Genomic DNA, 23,949 nt, shown 5'->3' on the forward strand with positions numbered 1-23,949 from the left:
ACCTGATCTTACGTTTGAGCTACCCTCCAAGGCTGACCCTTGGAACACTCCTGAGCACCACTTGTTCTGCTTGTTTTAAATTGGGATTTTCATATTAGTTGAAGTATTGTGCAAGGCCTTTGTCAGTGTATTAATTCAGTTTTTTTTTTTTTTCTTAAATTTTACATAAAGGCCTTCAGTCACGTTAAATGAAAATTCTGAGCATTAATTTTTAGAAATTTTTTTTTTATTCTTAGAAATTGTTCTATCTGAAATTGTTTGTAATCCAGGCCCTAAGCCGTTAGTGGATCCATGTGTTACGTGTGGCTTTCAGCCGAGGATTTCTATGAACCCCTTAATAAGGCCTTCAGCTGTGTGTATTCTCTAAAGGAAAATTTTTAGGTAGCAAGAAGTTCATTCTAAGCCCTCAGCCGTTGTTTCAAATTTGTTTGTGGCCTTCAGCTGTGCAATAAGTTAATCAGGTTTCAGCCATTCTGTTGTAAGTTTAAAAATATATTTTCACGCTAAAAAATTGTTTATTAATGTTCCTTAATTATAGTTGTCCTTCAGGCGTGTTGTGTAGGCCTTCAGGCGTTAATTGCTTTCATTACATGTTTTTTTTTTTTAAAAAAAGTTTTTCTTTAACTTCTATTTTTAATTGCTTTTGGTTTCTGAGCCAGGCCTTCAGCCATTTATGTGTTTGCTGTGTGGTTTTGGGCCTTCAGCCCAGAAAGCATCTCAAGTTTTCTTTAACTAGGCCTTCAGCAGTATTGCTTAGTTGTGATCTTTTAAGCCAATGTGTAAATAAGTGATTCATAGAAAAATTAAGTTGTGTGTTTGATTGTGCAAGTCACAGTAACTGTTTACAGCCCCGTCCACAACCTTAACCTTATCCTGTTCGCTCTCTTACTACCTACCAACCAGGTCTCAGATACCTCAAAATTTTTAGCGCTTTAGTATTAGGTGAATCTATCACACATACAGCGTAGCATGTTCTATCCAACAATTACATTAATTGTAAATCTGTTATGACTACAAAACAAGCCTATTGCTTAGTAGGAGTAGCCAGACATTCCAGACTTCGAGAGTCTGTCCTAACAGTAATTGAGAATTCAAACAGTTCAGAAAGCGGGACTCTTTCTCTGTGATGGTAGTACAATTATACTGAATACAGCGAACTCCATTTCTGTGGTAAGCGGGGAATATGTGGGTTTATTATGGACGGAAGAACAGCCTGAAGATTTCATACAGTATGCTGTTGTCAAGGCAATATGCTTATGCTTGCTGTTTTTATAAATGATTTCCCACGTTTTACTTATATTTTCAACTATCTTATGACAGCTACAGTGCATATTTTGCTGGTGACATACTTAGCATATGTTCATTTCGGTTGTCTTATATACTCAATATGTACGATTTTCTATCGCACTAACAACAATCTGTTTTGTGGCCTGTTTGAATCCACAGTTGGTTTTAGGACATATTCTGGAAGTTTGATTTATTCAATGACTGGCTACTCATAATAAGCAATCAACCTGCACTGTAGCAATACGAGATTAATAATTAATTCAGTTATTGGACAGAACAAACTAAGATGTATTTATGATTCCCTTCATCAAATAATAATGTGCTAAATGTTACGAGGTATCATTGTTTATTGATGAAAGGTTATTCGGTAGCATTTATAGCGACATCAGCTTTGTGTTTCTTGTATGACCAATGATGTTGTCACAGTGATGCACGTAGGATCTGATGACGGGGCAGTGTAGCACCGAAACAGGTCGCACTGAATAATGGAACCTGTCTGAAAGCAGGTCAACCAATTGTCGCACACGATGCTGAGTGGGGAATGGATACAGCATGTGTTTAAGTAAACCATTCGAGGGAAGTCGTTCCTAGATCTAGCTTAGAATCCGTTAACCACAGATGTAAGAGCTTATCGGGTCTTTAATCGGAAAGTGAAACTATCATTTCACTCGAGAAATCAATATGTAGTCAAAACAGTGATTTGGTGCAGGTTACAGATAAGAAAGCTAAAAATACAAGAGTTAAATAGTGATGCCCACAGTTTATTTATATTTCTTATTGTGTGACTGAGCCGGTGACCCCAGTGCGGTATCACTTTGTGCTACATTTCTGTTACGCGCTTGCCTTCGGACGCAGCGCCACCTGCTGGCCGTCTCGCGCAGCTGGGGGGAGTGGCTCGGAGTCGTAACGAGTTAAGAGAGGACACCGGCGGCCAGGGGACGCTTCCATCTTCTGAACGACGCCGGCTGTTGATTCTCCACGGGGCGGCGGCGGGGACGCTAGAGCCGGAGTGGGGGCTCCTGCGCGGTCGAGTCGCTTGGGCTCTGTCGTGGACGTCCGGCGTGACCTGTCCGAGTGTTTCCTAGGGAGCGGCAAGTGTGCTCCACTGGTGTGGTACTTCGAAAATTGGAAGTTTGTAGTAAGTTCTTATGGGACCAAACTGCGGAGGTAATTGCTCCCTAAGCTTACGCACTACTTAATCTAACTTACCCTAAGGACAACACACACACACTCATGCCCGAGGGAGGACTCGAACCTCCGACGGGGGCAGCCGTGAGGACCATGACAAGAAGCCTGAGACCACGTGGTTACCCCGCGCCGTTATGGTACTGTCTTGCCCCTGGATTTTCTGATGGCTTGTTCTATGTGAGAGAAGGTGGGAGGGTTCAGGTTGGCTGTGCGACGCCCGTATGATGTGCTGTCTGACCTTGTCAGTATATTTTCACTGTTTGTTACCTTGAATATTGTCGCACGCGCTTGTTGGTTCGGTTCTCTGACATAAAGTGATCCCACTGTATTAGGCACTGCCGGCCGGGGTGGCTGCGCGGTTCTAGCCGCTACTGTATGGAACCGCGCGACCGCAGGTTCGAATCCTGTCTCGGGCATGGATGTGTGTGATGTCCTTAGGTTAGTTAGGTTTAAGTAGTTCTAAGTTCTACGGGACTGGACCTCAGTAGTTAAGTCCCATAGTGCTCAGAGCAATTTGAACCATTTTGTTAGGCACTGGTGGTGGGCTAGCTGCCCTCATTGTGGGAACTATTTCTCCAGACACTCCTGGTTGGTCTTATTATTAGTTGTCTGTTATGCCATAATGGCTTGGACTTACGGGGAAGTATATTGTATGATTACGCTGGCGACAAGAGTGGGGCTCTCACTCTTGGATACTGTTCTTTCGTGAAACTGGACTTACTCCTCTGTAAGTTTGGAGACTTGGTCGTCTTGTCTGGATTTAAGAGCATTTATTTCTGATTGGTGTTTTAAATATCTGTTTTGCAAGGTTAAATTTTATGTAGCTAGTTCCACATCAATATGAGTTATAGTGATGTCTTGAACTCTGAATTTGGCCTATAGTGTGATTGCCTCATTCTTGCCATAAATTACGGATTTTGCCCCGGGTTAGCTTGCTGGCGGCTCCATATACACTGAAAAGCCAAAGAACCTGGTACAGGCATGCCTATTCAAATACAGAGTTATGTATGTAGGCAGAATATGACGCTGTGTTCGGCGCTCCTATATAAGACAACTGTCTGGCGCTGTTCTTAGACGGGTTACTGCTGCTACAATGGCAAGTTATCAAGATTTTAGTGAGTTTGAACGTTGTGTTGCAGTTGGCGCACGAGGGATGGGACACCGAATCTCCGAGGTAGCGATGGTGTGGGGATTTTCCCGTAGGACCATTTCACGAGTGTAGCTTAAATATCGGGAATCCAGTAAAACATCATATTTCCGACGTCACTGCGAACGAAAAATGATCCTTCACGAACGGAACCAACGACGCTTGAATATAATTGTTCAACGAGACAGATGTGCAAACCTTCCGAAAATTGCTGTAGATTTTAACGCTGAGACATCAACAAGTGTCAGAGTGCGAACAATTTAACGGAAAATGATCGATATAGGCTTAGACTGAAATATTATGAGGAAAACGTGTTAAGTTACTTAAATTAGATGAATGTGGTCATGTGAACACTCAGCGTCGGATGGTCTAAAATCAGCGAGCTTTCGGTCGAGAACTCCTCGACCATTGCAAAGTGGTACCTATCAAATGATTGCTGCTACCGTCATATAGCTGCGCTCCCTTTCGTGACGTCACTGGTGCTCGCTTCAGCGTCATATACCAAAATGTTTTCGTTGCGCGACTGCCATGCCCGTTTCAACCTTACCATGGTCGAATTCGAAGCTGTATTTAATGCAGGGTGCATTCCTTATTCAGGGTTGTTATATCCGTTTACCTATAATACCCGTATGTGGCTGAATTCCTTCGGAAGATTTACAGCGTCTGAAACGACTTTCGAGTGATGGATCCAGGTAATCAGAACAGATCTTTTTGATATGTGTAACGCTAGCTGGTTGCTTGCAGATGTAGGTCTGTGTGTATGAATTTCCGGTAAACACTGTGACTGCGAAATTAATTTGCTTTATGGCTGACGAAAACCTCAAGAAACGAAAAAGCAACATACGTCGTTACCTCATGTTGTTGCCATGACTGTTGTTGATGTGGTCAGAGAATTGTCTCAGCCTTTCACGCCCACGAGAAGAAACAATGGACATGTCGATGGAAGCCCATTAGCCCCAGTTATAGCCAACCTCTTTATGGATTAGTTTGACATTGCACTGGACGCAGCCCCAGGAAAGCCTAGTTGCTTTTACCATTACATGACGACACATTCGTTGTCTTATAGATCTGAAACACTGTGAGAATTTATGGACAGCATGAAGAGCATCCTTGACAACATGAAGTTTACATTGGAGGTGCCTTACGTTTCTTGACTTTCGTCCGCCGTAGGGCAAATTGGGATCTAGTCACAGTGCTTACCGAAAAACTAACCGCACAGATCTATATCTGCACGCTGCCAGCTATCACCACACTTCACAGAAAATTTCTGGCCTGAGGACCATGGTGCATCAATCTAAAGCCGTTTCAGACGCTGAAACCTTCAAAAGGATCTGAATCACTTTCGGAAAGTATACAAGGAAAGCGGATGCAGTCACCGCTAGATTTCCCAAGGCATCTTACTGAAGAAACATAAGCAGAAGGCCCTCCCAGGAGGACAAGAAGAAACCTGCGTCTTTGCCTTTCTGACACTCTGAAGCAGGAAAAGAGTCGGTCTTCAGGATTCCAGCAAAAATTAGACAAATGATGAGGTCTGTGAAAGACGGTGTAGACTTCAGAAGGCCAGGAGTATACATCTACAATATCGCATGGTTGTGGACAATTTACTGTCGGAGAGAGTGCGGGCACTATTGAACAGTGCCATGTACAGCAGTATAAACGTTATCGCCTACGGTATGCAGGAAAACCAATCGTGGCAGAACATGTTTTTGAAAACACACACCGTATTGCATTCGATGCGACATCTGTAATGACACTGTTAGTTTCTAGGACGGCGTCATAAGAAAAGGTATCCAGATCAAAATTTGCGTCAACAGCCTCAGTAAGAACGATGGCCTGGAGCTGAGTACGGCTTGGCAACAGACCGTCGCAAGGTTGATGCCGATGTGGCAGTCACGCGAAGAAAATAGAAAATATCACCATATATGGCACCGGAGCGAATACCAGTGACATCAACAAAGGCACCGCGGCTAGATGAGGACGGCAGCAGCAGTCATTCCACAGTCTCACTCGGTCTAAGGCTCGTGAGTTGTAAATCACTTGAAGCGGCTTGAAGCCCAAGACAATTTTATGAGTATATATCACCGTAAGACAATACATTCGTGTAATAGAGATTATGTTTTCACATCGATATCTAATTTTCTTTGACACTTGTCATACCGCATTGTGGAAAGTGTACACAGACGGTCTATCTTGTATGCGGCCTAGCGAAGTATCAAGCTTGGGTTCAATGTATACTGACACAGTAGAATAGCTGACATACATGACAGCTCACTATGTTAAGAGCTCTTAAGATACTTCGGCCTGTGATAAGTGACGTTCACAGCAAATCATTTCACGCCTCAACTGCAGACATTGGTTGTGCTACATCATTTCGGATCACCAACCAGCTGGTCACATAGCCTGACCAGATCGAGTAGACCTGGACTTACCTATGGTCTTCGAGGACTAAGATATTGGCCGGCTGAGGTGGCCGAGCGGTTCTAGACGCTACAGTCTTGAACCGCGCGACCGCTACGATCGAAGGTTCGAATCCTGCCTTGGGCATGGATGTGTGTGATGTCCTTAGGTTGGTTAGGTTTAAGTAGTTCTAAGTTCTAGGAGACTGATGACCTCAGAAGTTAAGTCCCAGAGTGCTCAGAGCCATTTGAACCATTTTTGAACTAAGATATTGGGTATAACTTGCCTTTGGTTTCTTGGACATTAAAGTATCTTCTATTTTGGCAATTTTAGGATTTCAAGCCTGAAAGAACAGGTTACGAATTAGTTCACTTGTTGAATTGTGATTTATTTCGGAGAGTGAAAAATAAAAATATTTTAGTTCTTCGACGAACGCGCCAGTCAACAAAAATGCACTCGCAACCAACACAAAATACTATCAGAGCAATTTGTTCCTCACTCGAGACACGAAAGAGCTACGAGTATTATCCTAGTATTACGTGCTGAGATTTCGTAATTTACGAGTTAGCTCGGATTCGTATTGTTTCTGCTGAGGCAAGGAGGACGCGTCTCATGGTGGATGCGGAAGCTCCGAGTTTAGAGTATTCGGCTCACGTACACGCCTCTTGCACGTGGAGAGGAGACGGCGTGGCTGATTATCTCAAACAAGACGTGGCCAGCCCAGGAGAAGCACGTGCACGCCGCTGCCGGGTCGCACGTGACTGGCCGCCTTTCTATTAGGCCTGGGAGGCGCCTGGCTCTCTGTTCACAGCAAAATATCGCCGTATGCCAACGCCGACATATTGAACACTCCATAATGATCCGTCCGGACAATGTGTGACTCCTATACCACACATTACTTTCTTATTCATCTGCTGTTTGAAATTCGGGTTGCTCGTTGCGCAATCTTGTACAAATTAACCTAACCAGATCTACAACAGTTGCATAATTCTTCAGAAAGTGTATAATGTCTGAGTCATATTTCTGTCTCCTTACTCTTTGCGACTACCTGCAAGAAAACAGTTGCCTCCTCGTGGGCCGTGGGTGATGAGTTTCATGCAAATAATTCGATAGCCATAGTCAAATAGACGGATTTTGGCCCTGAAGAATACGTAAGACAGGTTTAAATCTAGCTAGCGACTACTAAAATGACATGATTGTATTCTCTTTACAGGACGAATGTATCTGCAGAAGTTGGAACGTTACAGAATTACGGAAAAAGCTAAACAATAGTTCATTTAATATGTGGACAGTACCAATCTGACAGTTTCCTTCAGCCTCAAATAACAGAAACTAACGTTAGTCTTTTAAAGTGGAGGATGCATCAAAGCTATGCTAGGATCTGTAGCTTTCCCCAGTATTTACTTACAATCAAACATTTTTCTCTATGTAGATGGCACGTTATTGAGAAGTACGTCGAATGTAGGGTAGTTAGTACCGTCAGCACGTGGTTTTCTGCTTTTGAGATAGCAGGTTCACGCTTAATTGAAAAAGAAGAAAAAGACGCATAATGCATACAAATTCTGGAATGGAACACCTGTAAAAGCGAAATTTTACTATCCTAAGATCGACGAAACGTCAGTGAATCCGACAGTTTTAAATTATTTGGACTGAGTGTAAATGAAAAACTTTATTGGAAGGATCACTTACAATGAGTTATTCATAAAATCAACGCTTCAATTTTCACTGCATCACACTGAAACGTAAATGCTTTTTACTTTACTTAGTTTGTTGTCTCGTATGGTGTCAGATTTAGTAAATTTCTCTCACTATTACTGTTCTTATCCCAGAAGATAGCTATCAGACTGATTCGCGGGGTTAGTTTAAGAACTTCGTTGAGCTCGTTGTTCACGTGCCTCGAAATTCTAACTCTGTTTCCCTTTACACAGGATGGTTCAAAAATACCTTACAAGCTTTAGGGACAGAAGCCTTACAATAAAACAAGAAAGAAAATCCTTCCTTTTCGAGGTATTAATGAAGGTTGATGTTCGACGTCTTTCCCGGTACAATTCAACAACTTCACTTGGCTATGTACCCGTCTGATTCATTCTACCCAAGATGTTGTTGTCGCGCCGAAGAGACTTGTTTACATTCACCATGTGTCTGTTTTCAACGTATACATTGTGTACATGCACTACAGGTAGCGAGTTAACTGAAAGTGCTCCGTTGAAACACAGCAGGATATTAATTTCGTGAGCAGGCAGATTTGATTTTTATGTACAGCTGCGCGAATGGTAATGGGCACGAGGCTACACGGCTGTATCAGACGGCATTTTCTGACCAAATACAGCCGAGTTATCCAACCTTCGGAGCTCTGTATCGCTGCGTTTTCATGGCACCACAGACCACTGGTCGAAATTGTTCGTACACCCAACCATGAAGAGTACGTTCGTAGGACTGTCTAAGAGAGGCCAGCTATCATACCAAGACAAGTGAGCCTGGCATTTAGTATACCTCCAAGTTAAGCAAGAAAGATATTTGACGAGCAATTCAATTATCCATATCATTCCCACCGTGTGCACGTTCTTACGCATGCCCATCACCTAACACACGATAATTTTTTCCTATGGTTTGTTGATAAACTGCTAATCCGTTGTCTGTCTCTACAGTTTTGCTTACGGACGGGGCAAAGTTTAGGAGAGATGGAATAACAAATTTCCACAAGCAACAGATAGGGGCGCTCGCAATCCTCATGCTACAGTATAGGCTAGACATCAGCATCAGTTTAAGATTAATGCGTGGGCTGGAATTGTAGGTAGCTGTCTGGTATGACCATAACTTCTCACACCACGCCTTACAGGTGGTGTCTATGGGGACTTTGTTCAGAAAACTCTGCAGAACCTACAAGAAGACGTGCCCCCATAAATACGTTGAAACATGTGGTTTACACATGATGGCGCTCCTTCAAATTTCAGTCTCAATGTTCCAGATGCACTGGTTGGTATATACCATGATACATCGATATACAGAGGACCAGTTGCCCAAACCTCAGTTCCTTGAATTTTTATTTCCTGAGGATCCTTAAACTATGCAACATTCAACCAAAATGCAAAAACTCTTTAACGATGCACACGGAAGCCTGCGGAACGATTTCAAATCGTCATACACTTTTGGAAAAGATGCGACAGGCCATGATTAGAGGAGTGTATGCGTGATTACAATCAACAGGGTACTTTTCGAACATTTATTAAGAGTCACTCAAATGTAATCTTTCATTAATAGGCCGAAACCATCAAGACAAAACCTGAATTGTGTATGAACAAAAAGACAAAGAAAATTTTTCAGTTGAAGTTTATGCAGGTGATAGCCCCCATTTTGTAAACATTTCCTTAAAAAATGTCCCAGTAATCTTGTTAAGATGTAAAATGAATTTTTTTTTTAAATTTGCTCCGTCTATGTAATACAGTGAACCGTTAGGTACACTGCTTCAAAAGGAAGACCCAACGGTACCGACCGACCGCTGTGTTATCTTGAGCCCATTGTCGTAATTGGATGCGTATATGAAAGGGCACGTGGTCAGAAAACCGCTCTCCCCGCCGTTGTCAGTTTACAAGACCGGAGTCGCTGTTTCTCAATCAAGGAGCTCCTCAATTTGCCTCAAAAGGTCTGGCTGCACCCCGATTGCCATCAGCAGTCAGCAGACCGAATGCTCACACTTCCACGTCCTAGCCAAGAGCAGCAGCGGTTAACTACGGTGATTAGACGGGAACCGTTGTTAGAACGCGACAAGGCCGTTAGCATTAAAATGAAAAGGCATGAAAATATTTTTAAAATAATTGAAAAGCCACGATCGCTTCAGTCGTTTATTAGATGACCGGTTTCAGCAATCTGAAGGTGCCATCATCATATCTGTGAAGGTATATCATAACAGGTTTGAGGGAGGGCTTACATGAGTTAACTGTATACATTACAATTATTACAGAAACACATAACTGAAACATGGATTAACATTTATAAAACCATATGGACATCATGGCATATGAGGCAGACCATCTGATAAATTCATTGTCACAACCAATGAAATAATAAAAAACTGCTCTCATGCTCGTTCTTTCCATAAAATATAAAACTGAAGTTACCCGATGAAACTACCACTGCTAGCCTAACACCCGTCGGCATAATCACTGCCCTATTCCGCGCAGGCTTACCTGCTGTGATTTTAGCGGTTCACAACCGGCCACCAAATAGCGCTGTCCAAGCAACGCGCACACAGTCCCACGTTGTAACCACTCATTACTACTAAATCACAACTTTACTATAACTGCTTGTCACATACCCATGCAAAGCCCAAATTTGTGCATACATTTCCTATACATATTACAATCACTATACAGTACGTCAATTACAAAGTAAAAGCATCTGAGGCACAGACATTATCTATTAGCGCCTTACAAAACTACATATTATAGTTTACCTTTATCCATATAAGAACGTCAGGAATATGCACACCGAAAGCTGTTCATAACACGACTTACGTACAATGTGACGAGCGATTAATACCTGTATGCTTGGCTTTACCTGTCTAGGCACTATGGTCTTAGGTATTGTAAGCGCTATAAGGTTTCTCACCATCTGCACATTAGTTATGAGCAAGGTACGAATCAACTACGAAAACTTGCATAGGCACATGGAATTAAGGAATGTCAGGTCAGAAGCAAACCGAAGGGCACAAGAAAAGGGGGAAAATGACATCCGGACCAAGATGCACAGTGACTCCACGTACGCTCCCATCGGATGGCACTCGTTTCGTCCATGGGCCTCACGGAATGGGGAATAATGACAAACTATATTAATATGATACCAAAACCACAAGCGTTCTAGCTTCATACACAAATATATCTGTAAGATATAAAAATAAATAAAATAAGAACGTAAAGAAGACACGCTTGGAGGGCAATGGTAATCATTGAGTAAAGTTTTACTGGCGAAGCTGACCAACTACACTTCAAGCCTTATAACAAGTATTTACTTTACCAAGGTAGGCCCTCCTAAAAAGCATATAAATAACATTAGCAGTACTCTTAAGGTGGATTTCAGAGCATAATAGATACACAGGACCCATCACAATGTGTGAATTGGTCGCACAGGGTCTCTAGAGCACCACATCAAATATGTTAAAGAAATTATGATCAGCCGATTTTAACTGGTCGTTCAACAACTTGCTCGGAAACCTCTTTCTGTTTTTGTAAATTTCGATGCTTTCCAAAACGTTGAGTTTGCTTCCTTTCGGTGCTTTATGCAAAATTTTCATACCTTGCTTCATATCAGTAATTTTATGGATCGAATTCCGCAGATGGTCACCCAAAGCGGATTTATTGTGGGCACTCGTGTGCTCACGAAAACGAGTAAAAGACGATCTCCCTGTCTGCCCCACATAAAAGCCTTCACACCCGCCACATTGTAAACTGTATACCCTTGTGTTTGCAAATTTATCAATGCTTTCTTCAATCGTATGTCTAAGTTTCGAGCGCAAACTATTTTTCGTGCTAAATGCCAGGACCACGCCGGAATTACGAAACTGTTGGTCTATTTTGTCAGACAGCGGCCCTTTATGTCATCGGAACATACTTTTTCTCCCTACTATTGTTAGATGGCCTTTCCTTCTTATGTTTTCTGTTTTGAATTTTTGTGTGCAACTTGTCCACCATGGCCGCATCATACCCCTTGCTACAGTCTATATGTTTGAAGACATCTATCTCTTGCCTAACGCTACTCTGTTGCAGCGGCAACTTTAAGAGCCGATGTATCATTGAGCAAAACCAGCAGTTAAACACCTTGTTATTCATGTCCAATCCAATCATCCACCTAAGTATAAAAAGTCCTATAAATACAACCTACGGGATTATTTTATACTCACAGCTGATGAAAAACAAGCATATATTCTGGAGAAAATGATTTTTTTCATCTGCTCCCCACAGAATACTTAGATTAAAAAATTCAGTATATATGTAACACACGGTAAAATATGTTAGTCAATGATTCACACTGGATATGGGTATTATACAGTCGCCGGCCGGGGTGGCCGAGCGGTTCTAGGCGCTACGGTCTGGAACCACGCGACCGCTACGGTCGCTGGTTCGAATCCTGCCTCGGGCATGGATGTGTGTGATGCCCTTAGTTAGGTTTAAGTAGTTCTACGTTCTAGGGGACTGATGACCTCAGAAGTTAAGTCCCATAGTGCTCAGAGCCATTTGAACCATTTGATTTATTATACAGTCAATACTTTAACTAAAGTACTCTGCAGCTTTCTAAAGCGCGTCGTACTTGTCTCCCTGGTTAATGTGTGATTTAAAAACGGAATGTGCTATTATTGCACAGTCAGTACCAATATCGTTAGGCTTATGTATTTCTTTTTACATTCATACAGTACATTCATACATTAGCGAACCGTCGTGACAGTGTTAGGGTCATTTGTTTTCGCAACATATGTCCAAGGACTGTGAGTGATACAAAAAATGGCTCTCAGCACTATGGGACTTAACAGCTGTGGTCATCAGTCCCCTAGAACTTAGAACTACTTAAACCTAACTAACCTAAGGACATCACACACATCCATCTCCGAGGCAGGATTCGAACCTGCGACCGTAACAGTCGCGCGGTTCCGGACTGGGCACCTAGAACCGCTTGGCCACCGCGGCCGGCTGTGAGTGATACAGACAACGTGAGCAGTTACCAGATGTGCTGCCTCGAAGTGTTTCTAGCTTTCAGCTGTTATGAATTTAATCCCCAATCAAGACGTCTGAAATTCCCACGGCCTTCTTCTAATCACTCCTATGCACAAGATACGAGATAGCTCTCTTCACTTTTCCGCATTCGACGGCGCTATCGTTGTTTTGTAAGACATTTTCGGACACACGTATTTTGCAATTGGATTGAAACTACCATTTTTCCACTTTTACAAATGAGAATAATATGCCAGAATTAGAAGAAACGTTATAGGATGGCCATCGATGTATACCATCACGTGCCTTATTGTATTTCAGTATTGTTAGTAACGATAGCGATGGAAATGGAACGGAAGTCACTTTAGTGGTCAAAAGTTTCTAGGATTCCAACCAGCTACCTTCGGGATGATGGCTTTTCAACATCGTGCATTTACGAAGATCGTTGGTCCCATAGTGGCCTGAATTGTAATCGCAGACGTATAATATCAAGGCAAACTTCTTTTGCATCTTTGAGGTGAAGTAACATGTTCCAGTAGAAATGGTCAATACGCACTGCCGTGACAGGAATGATAATTCGAACCAGAATATCTAGTGAGCGTGAACTCTAAAACGTATACCTTAAGGCCTACGGGCACATGTTCATTTCCGGGCCTGTGAAGCACATATCCTCTACTTAACGAGTGCTCACAGCTCTTAATGTATGCATTATACAGAACATGTATACGAGACAATATTTTCTTATTGTAATCCGTGCTACCTCTTGCCAAAATACGGAAAGCAAAGAGATTGCTGTAGAGCGGGTTGTTTTACAGTACCGAATATGAAGAAGTGCTCATGCGTTTAACGGCTGCATTTGAGAGCCCATGTTAATCGCACTGTTTTGCTTAGAACGATCGTTCCTGTCATATCCCTGAATATTTAGCGTTCATCCTGGGACAGTCTGTAGACTTTTTATGTGCCTTTATCTACAGATAGTATTTATTGGTAATGCGTTGTTTGACTGTTACGTCGGTTCTTGGTGATGTGTCACACATTTTACTTTAGTTAAATAATCTTACATTACATTAACACTGAAAGACTCGCTAAGCTTAATGTGAAATGTTTCATCTTTGGAAAAGGAGATACTCTGTAGAGGTACTGGTTTATAACCTTTGATCAAGTAAAATTTTACTCTGTCACATAGGCCTACTTATCTTTGTAGCTCATGACGGAGTAATAGCGGAAAACTGGTCTGTGAATAACTAATAAATGTTGTAAAATATTACACCAGTGCTGTGGGTGTTGTCTCCCATAATTTATTTTTGTGCAACGAACGCGAATTTCAGCTCAGAGTAAGGTATTGAGTAATGAGTAATGGAAGAAGTTAATATAATTTTACTCCTATTAACAGTGATCATATTGTCTATAAAATTATCATTGCAACAAAGATGCGGAAATTATTTACGGACAACTTCCTTTCATATTTCGTGTATGCTTATTCCTGCTGAACGGAACGAGAGCGCATGCTCTTATAGGCTATTCAGGGAGTTGCTTCTATTGGAAAGCATTCACCCACATTCAGCGAGGAGATGACTTCTCCTTCAGGCAGTGAATGCCACCGCGAACGTGGCAGCAAACCCGAAATCAATTCCGGCTGGTCAGTGTGCTTTGTTCCCCGGTGAGCTTCTTAGTTCTCCTTAGAAAAACGGAGATCCTGATCTCCTGCGGTGCAATATGATTTTCGGGTCAGAGTCGCTGAATATCGATATTAACAGTTGGTTAATTCCATTAAACTCAACAAATTAGTCAGCTTTGTAGCAGACAGCTATTAGTGTAACAGACTCACATTTACAATATTCATCACCAAATATATAGGAAAATTGATTCAGAAATAATGTGCGAATCATATTGAGACTAAGTTCTAAGTGGCAATATCCGAAGCCGTTCCTGGGGCGAAGACGTAGACACAGAACTCTGCATTTAGTCAGAAGTGCTTCACAAGCTGTGACATGGTCGCGAATTAAGCAGTGACCCGAATGTTCTGTAATGACCATCTTCGGATCTGTTTTATAAAAAAATATCGCAATATACTGGAGCCATATTGGCATCGGCAAATGCTGGCACTGATTTTGGGTTTAGCATTTGACGATGCCGCTATTGCGCGAGTATATTAGGATATGTTTTAGTGAAACAGATCTGAAGATTGTCATTATAGACTGAATCCAGTAGTCTGATGACAAAAAAATTGTGACCATAGACATGAAGTTCAAATGTGCAAATGTCTGTCAAATCTTATGGGACTTAACTGCTAAGGTCATCAGTCCCTAAGCTTACACACTACTTAACCTAAATTATCTTAAGGAGCAACACACACACCCATGCCCGAGTGAGGACTCGAACCTCCTCCGCCGGGACCAGCCGCACAGTCCATGACTGCAGCGCCCTAGACCGCTAGGCTAATCCTGCGCGGCAGACGTGAAGTAAAAGCAGTGCTTCAGTCATTGTGCTTCCTAAACATGTCTCAGACGAAGACTATAGTTGTTACTCAGATGCAAAGCTCTTTATAAGAAATTCCAACTCCTGCCCTACACGAATATACATTTTAATTATCGTAGCCTCATTCACTGACAATGAGAGGACCGCAGTACGCATATCCCGATTGTTGGCGACAATATTTTTAAGACTGGACTAGTCTATTGGCTGAATGCATAGGAGGGAGGTAGGACCCATGGTCTCTATTCTTTCTTTACAGAGCAATTCGTTACGTACTTTACCTCAGTTACCTTTGCACTGACAGGGAAACTACCCAATTTCGAATGCTGAAAGCAAACAAAACTTTTTGAAATAGGACGATGTGCATTTTTTGCCACCCTTCACCTGTAAAACTCTGCTTATGGGTATATTCGATAACGGTTCATTCAACAAGGGTATTACTTCGAGAAAACCGCCATCAAAGACAGCCGATTATTGTTTATCTCAGGACATACACTAAGTGATCAAAAGTATCCGGACACCTGGCTGAAAATTACTTAGAAGTTCGTGGTAATGCTGGAATTCAATATGATGGGTTTTTCGCAAAGTTTTGAACACGGCTGCTTTGATCAGTGACCGTTCATAAATTAAAGTTAAGACAAATGAGCCCTCGGTCACAATTTTTAGTCTTATTAACCAGGTTTCAACACTTCTAAGAGTGCCATCTGGTAGCCGTAAATATAAGTGGTGTACTTAACATTTAAAATATAGACAGCTGAATGTTAAAATGAACAGTATCTAGTACGGGAACTCACAGGCAAAGTTTTATATGAAAACAGCAAAGTTACTTATGTAAAAATATAGGAATACAGTTTGCAAACTGAAAACGGATTAACAGTACAAAAAGAAGCCGTACTTACAAGTCACCTACGAAATAAATATAAAGCGAAACATCTTTAGTCACAATTTAAAGTAAAATGTGTGGAAGACGAGCCACTAGTGTCTGCTCGCATATGTCGTGCTTCAGACTGAGGCACCCGCGTTAACAACTGCGCGCAGGTGAACATTTCACCGAGGGTGCCATCCAGTAGCCGCAGGTACAACTTGGCTACTTAACATTCAAATTTATACATACGAATACACTCCTGGAAATGGAAAAAAGAACACATTGACACCGGTGTGTCAGACCCACCATACTTGCTCCGGACACTGCGAGAGGGCTGTACAAGCAATGATCACACGCACGGCACAGCGGACACACCAGGAACCGCGGTGTTGGCCGTCGAATGGCGCTAGCTGCGCAGCATTTGTGCACCGCCGCCGTCAGTGTCAGCCAGTTTGCCGTGGCATACGGAGCTCCATCGCAGTCTTTAACACTGGTAGCATGCCGCGACAGCGTGGACGTGAACCGTATGTGTAGTTGACGGACTTTGAGCGAGGGCGTATAGTGGGCATGCGGGAGGCCGGGTGGCCGTACCGCCGAATTGCTCAACACGTGGGGCGTGAGGTCTCCACAGTACATCGATGTTGTCGCCAGTGGTCGGCGGAAGGTGCACGTGCCCGTCGACCTGGGACCGGACCGCAGCGACGCACGGATGCACGCCAAGACCGTAGGACCCTACGCAGTGCCGTAGGGGACCGCACCGCCACTTCCCAGCAAATTAGGGACACTGTTGCTCCTGGGGTATCGGCGAGGACCATTCGCAACCGTCTCCATGAAGCTGGGCTACGGTCCCGTACACCGTTAGGCCGTCTTCCGCTCACGCGCCAACATCGTGCAGCCCGCCTCCAGTGGTGTCGCGACAGGCGTGAATGGAGGGACGAATGGAGACGTGTCGTCTTCAGCGATGAGAGTCGCTTCTGCCTTGGTGCCAATGATGGTCGTATGCGTGTTTTGCGCCGTGCAGGTGAGCGCCACAATCAGGACTGCATACGACCGAGGCACAAAGGGCCAACACCCGGCATCATGGTGTGGGGAGCGATCTCCTACACTGGCCGTACACCACTGGTGATCGTCGAGGGGACACTGAATAGTGCACGGTACATCCAAACCGTCATCGAACCCATCGTTCTACCATTCCTAGACCGGCAAGGGAACTTGCTGTTCCAACAGGACAATGCACGTCCGCATGTATCCCGTGCCACCCAACGTGCTCTAGAAGGTGTAAGTCAACTACCCTGGCCAGCAAGATCTCCGGATCTGTCCCCCATTGAGCATGTTTGGGACTGGATGAAGCGTCGTCTCACGCGGTCTGCACGTCCAGCACGAACGCTGGTCCAACTGAGGCGCCAGGTGGAAGTGGCATGGCAAGCCGTTCCACAGGACTACATCCAGCATCTCTACGATCGTCTCCATGGGAGAATAGCAGCCTGCATTGCTGCGAAAGGTGGATATACACTGTACTAGTGCCGACATTGTGCATGCTCTGTTGCCTGTGTCTATGTGCCTGTGGTTCTGTCAGTGTGATCATGTGATGTATCTGACCCCAGGAATGTGTCAATAAAGTTTCCCCTTCCTGGGACAATGAATTCACGGTGTTCTTATTTCAATTTCCAGGAGTGTATTATGATGAACATTATTCAGTACATGGTGTCAAAGGCAATATTTTGTATAACAACTACAAAGTAACACTTTGTCTACATCAGATACGTTGACGATAATTTAGTCATCTACAAGGGTTCTGCTGGTGGCATTCACCTCATTTTTGATCTCTTCTATGAACTTCATGAGAAAATATCTTTCACCATCGAAATCGAAAACGAGGCCCGCCAATTAAACTTTCCTGACTTGTCTCTAGCAATAGAAGAAAATAAAATATCATTCAATATTTTTCGTAAAGAAACATGTACTGATCAGATCGTACCAGCGTCTTCTATGCATACACAATCTCATAGAAACGCTTTATTTCAGTCTGCTATTCACCGAGCTACTTCTATTCAAATGTTCAAATGTGTGTGAAATCTTATGGGACTTAACTGCTAAGGTCATCAGTCCCTAAGTTTACACACTACTTAACCTAAATTATCCTAAGGACAAACACACACACACACCCATGCCCGACGGAGGACTCGAACCTCCGCCGGGATCAGCCGCACAGTCCATGACTGCAGCGCCTCAGACGCTTCTATTCCTCTTTCGGAAGATAAATTCAACGATGAAATCAATTTACTCAGAACGATAGCAGTTAATATCGAGTAAGAACCTGGCATAGTCGATGACATCTTTAAAAAGAAAACTGTTAGGAGAGTAACTACGCTCGACATCTCTATCATTGAATCTAACCTGAAAAAATATATATTTTTCTATTCATTTCTTGGGGCTAATGTCCTATCAGATCCAACGCCTCCTTCCTAATAAATACAACTGCAACGTTGTCTTTTCTACCAAAAATAATCTGAAAAAAACTTCATTCATAATGTAAAATCGACTCGCTCCCCATTTCAAAGTTCTGGCTTCTATAAGATTTTCTGCGACACCTACTCTTCTTACTACATAGGACAAACAGGACGTGCCTTTACAACGAGATATAAAGAACACCTTGAAAGAAAAAATGGTATTAACAAAAAAAATCGTCTTTTACCGACCATCTTCTGATTACAGGTCACGCGCCTAAAGCTATTTACGATATCAACATTTTGAACACCGAGAAGAAAGGGCGTAGTTTAGATATCCTTGAAGAATTAGAAAATTTTAAACATCTTTCTCTAAATGATAGCCTCATTCTCAATGAGCATCTGCAGTTGCGTAATAAAAATTTATTAAAACACTAGAAACCCGCCTCTATTGAGAAAATAGCACCTAGTTGAAGGTTCTTATCAAAAATTTCTTCAACGGTGTAAAGCTGTTACTTGACATTTATTTCCAGGTCTCCTCGTGCGGTTACTGATATGTTTTCTTTTTTTTTTCAATCTGAGTCAGCTCATAATTGTTCGTTTATTAAATGGTTTATTGGCTGTATTTTATGTTATATCGTTTTCTACAGGTTGTGTCATTCAGCCCTTTTGTATTTTCTATAGTGATGTTTTTATACTTCAAACAGTAGCTAAGCTCTGATGTAGACAAAATGTTGCTTTATCTGTAGTTGAATATTGCCTTTCACACCATGTACTGAATAATGTTCATCATAATATTGTTGAATGTTAAGTAGCCAAGTTGTACCTGCGGCTACTGGATGGCACCCTCGGTGAAATGTTCACCTGCGCGCAGTTGTTAACGCAGGTGCCTCAGTCTGAAGCACGACATACGCGAGCAGCCACTAGTGGCTCGTCTTCCACACATTTTACTTTAAATTGTGACTAAAGATGTTTCACTTTATATTTATTTCATAGGTGACTTGCAAGTACGGCTTCTTTTTGTACTGTTAATCCATTTTCAGTTTGCAAACTGTATTTCTATGCTTTTACATAAGCAAAAAGTTACCATATCTGCTGTTTTCATATAAAACTTTGCCTGTGAGTTCACGTACTACATACTATTCATTTTAACATTTAGCTGTCTGTTTTTTAAATGGTAAGTAGTCTACTTACATTTACAGCTACCAGATGACACTCTTTTTGTCATGTACACCTGCTCGCACTTGTTAACGCGGGCGCCTCAGTCTGTTGCTACCTGTGGCTTTACAGATATGAGCAGCCCACAGTGGCTCGCCTTCATGTATTCCTTTTTTAAAAACATTGTGACTAAAGCACTTCTGGCCTGTTATTTGTTTTATATGTGACATGTAAATATTGTCTCCGTCTTGTTAGTCAGTACTTACACTTTTATATAAAATTTTCCTTTCCCATAAATTTGTAATTATGTTATAGGTCACTTTACACATTGGAATTCAGATGAAGGTGTTGTGTCTAGGCAAGACAGCCTAGACACAATGAGAGGAAGCCGAAAGGCACGCGCTAAGCCAAAGCAGGGTGCGTGAGGTCTGAAACAGGATACGTAATGAATGCTATAAAGAAAAGTACGTAGCTTCTGGAATACTTAACTTTAATCCATCCATGGTACATCGCTATTGACGATATAAGTGAGACTCCATAGATACATGCAATGTTACTAATGGCGCCTTGCTAGGTCGTAGCCATTGACTTAGCTGAAGGCTATTCTAACTATTGGCTCGGCTAATGAGCAATGCTTCATCCATGTAGTCGCTAGCAAAGTCGTCCGTACAACTGGGGCGAGTGCTAGTCCGTATCTCGAGACCTGCCTTGTGGTGGCGCTCGGTCTGCGATGACACAGTGGCGACACGCGGGTCCGACATGTACTAATTGACCGCGGCCGATTTAAAGCTACCACCTAGCAAGTGTGGTGTCTGGCGGTGACACCACAGAAGGCACTCTTATGAGTGTTGAAATCTGGTTAGTAAGACTAAAATTTGTGACCCAGGGCTCATTTGTTTTAAGTTCAATATGATGTTGGCCCACCCTTAGTCTTGGCGACAGATTCCACTCTCGCAGGCATACGTTCAGTCAGGTGCTGGAAGGTTTTTGGGGAATGGCAGTCCATTCTTCACGGAGTGCTGCACTGACGAGAGGTATCGATGTCGATCAGTGAGGCCTGGCACGAAGTCTAAAAGTGTTCTTTAGGATTCAGGTCAGGACTCGATGTAGGCCTGTCCATTATAGGGATATTATTGTCGCGTAACCACTCCATCACAGGCCGTGCGTTATGAACAGGTGCTCGACCGTGTTGAAAGATGCAATCGCCATCCCCGAATTGCTTTTCACCAGTGGGAAGTAAGAAGGTGCTTAAAACATCAGTGTAGGCCTGTGCTGTGGTAGTACGACGGAAGCCCTCTTCACGAAAAGCACGACCACACCATAACACCACCGCCTCCGAATTTTACTGTTGATCCACTATACACGCTGCAGATGACGTTCACCGGGCATTCGCTGTACCTAGACCCTGCCATCGTATCGCCATTTTGTGTACCATGATTCGTCACTCCACACAACGTTTTTCCACTGTTCAATCGTCCAACGCTTACGCTCCTTACACGAAGGGAGGCGTCGTTTGGCATTTACAGGCGTGATGTGTGATTTATGAGCAGCTGCTCCACCATGATATCCAAGTTTTATCACCTCCCGCCTAACTGTCGTAGTACTTGCAGTGGATCCTGATGCAGTTTGAAATTCCTGTGTGATGGTCTGGATAGACGTCTGCCTGTGACACATTACGACCCTCTTCAAATGTCGGCGGTCACTGTGAGTCACAGACGAGGTCGGCCAATACGCTTTTGTGCTGTACATGTTCCTTCATGTTTCCACTTCACTATCACATCGGAAACGGTGGACCTAGGGATGTTTAGGAGTGTGGAAATCTCGCATACAGATGTATGACACAAGTGACACCCCGTCACCTGACCACGTCCGAAGTCCGTTTGATTAGCGCAGAGCGCCCCATTCCGCTCTCTTACTACGTCTAATAGGTACTTGTAACGCCGGAAATGCATATTCTCCTATTTCCATCTATTGTACTATGATTTTTTTCCTTATTTTGTTACCTGAAGATATGACGTTTCCGTGTCTTTGTATATTGTAATTTTTTTACTATTTGTGTATATATGCATTTATGTTGATGTGTGTGGTGTCCTTAGGTTAGTTAGTTTTAACAAGTTCTGGGTTCTAGGGGACTAACGGCCTCAAAAGTTGAGTCCCATAGAGCTCAGAGCCATTTTATAATTGGTTTGTTTTGTAAATACTATTTGTATTTTTACGCTGGGTCTTGCCAATGGAAAACTATGCTATCGAACGAATACATCGATAGGTCGTTTGGAGAACCAAAGTGTTTAGGATCTTTGGTAGTGTGAACTCGGCAGCGTGGAGCGCAGCCAGAGGAGAGTCTGGCTGGAGGAGGGCAGTGGAGCAGGTGTGTTGTGTGACGCTCCCGCGAGTTGCCGCGCTTTCGGGGTTTGGCAGCATGTGATTGCGCTCGACTGCTATGTTAGTTTCAGACGTGGTGTTGCGGACGGGAAACGTTAGCTGGTGCACATCAAGAGCCCGTTTCGGCTGGAGACCGTGTCGAGAAGAAGGCGCGCCAACATCCACCTTCTGCAAAAGCGACGGCCGACAGTGAGTGACTGTCGCCACCTCCTCGATCGACGACTTCAAACCTTCAATCAACCAACAAGGAAGACTGGTAGCACGTAAAGTTTTAGAACTGTATGGCAGACCTCAGCTTCTCAAACTGTTAAATTTTTCTCACTAAATTACAGCAACGTACCATGAGCCTTTGTTGTTCACTGTCCCAATTGCATTACCAAGCAGGGTCCCTTCCTTTTCTGGAATGAGCCTGAGTGTCGTTGAAATTCAAACGCCAGCATTAAAGTAATATCATTCGATTTCACTGCTTTAATTTCAAAGTTCAGTTAAGGTACTCATAGCTGGCTACAATATTTAGATTACACAAGCACAAATTAAGAGTGCGAGTTGTTACCGTATTTTAGCTTACCTGTGACTGCAGTTCAGCTTGGTACGTACTAAATTTTACTATTGTTAATTGTTCAGAATCATTTAATTCAAGTTCAATGTTAAATCTCTTATTTCTAAATTGCGTAGATTCAAGTAGCTTTTATTACTTCTGACAAACTTTCAGTTTGCACACTACATGTGTCAACCCTCAGTCGCCACGATTCTAGTGCTAATTATATGTGCAATAACCTTTCTTTTTCAGTTACTATAGTAATTGTCCATAGGACTGGCGACCGTAATTTTCCCCAAATCTCAAATATCTAATTACCGCTAGAAAATTGTTATCGTAATGGCCACACATTTACTTTCTTTATTAACTTTACCCCTTTTCAAAATTAATTTCCACCAGTTTAATTTGCATTTTTCCTTTCATTTAGATGTAACCCTTTCCTCCCTCTTTACCGACAGGTTAACTTCGGTGACGATTGCTTTTCCCAAATTTCCATTAGGTATACGCGGTTTAATTTTTCACTGTCATTAAGGTCAGTAAGTGAGGGGAAGGTTACATACTAACGTCGCTGATATGGAGTATCTGGTAGTAGGTTACAGCACAATGCACCTTATATGAAAAACGTATATTTTTGGCAGTGTTCAGATATTTTTGATCACATAGTGTATGTATTTGTAGTCTACACAAAGTCTATACCAGACGTTCGTTTTGTATGGTTATAAACTGCCTAGCTGCCAATCACGTTACATAATCGATATTATATTTCAAATACCGGTTCGAATCTTGGTTGTGGCAAAAATTTACACTGCGTTATCTGACTGGCGAAGGGAGGAGAGGAGATGGCGTAAAGATGGCGTAAAGTCTTTGTGCCAGTGTTCTGGTTTAGATACCAATTCTAAGTTAGATTCCCAGTGTCTCATGAAGCGAGGGCATGTGACACTAGATGGTGATCCGTCCATCGGATGGGGAGCCTAATCTTGGCAGCCGCCTGGATAGGCTACCTGCCGGCGCCAGCTTTCATCATATCCCTTCTCTCATCATGATCATGATCGTAAGCATCATCATCATCGTCATACAACACAAACATTTCAGTAATCACACAAACAGACACACACACACGCACACACACACACACACACACACACAACCGCGTGCGCGTGCTCGCGCCTCCGCGCCTGGGAGCGCGCAATACGTACTACAGTATTGGAAGTATTATAATGGGGCACATTGCAAATAAATGAGAGAAATACCTCTCGACTGTCACTGGTTTATACAAAGCCGTCTTTAAGTAACCGCCGGCCAGAGCGGTCGAGTGGTTCTGGGCGCTACGGTCTGGAACCCCGCGACCGCTACGGTTGCAGGAT

The sequence above is a fragment of the Schistocerca serialis genome, chromosome 2 (genome assembly GCF_023864345.2).
Source record: "Schistocerca serialis cubense isolate TAMUIC-IGC-003099 chromosome 2, iqSchSeri2.2, whole genome shotgun sequence".
Lineage (NCBI taxonomy): Eukaryota > Metazoa > Arthropoda > Insecta > Orthoptera > Acrididae > Schistocerca > Schistocerca serialis.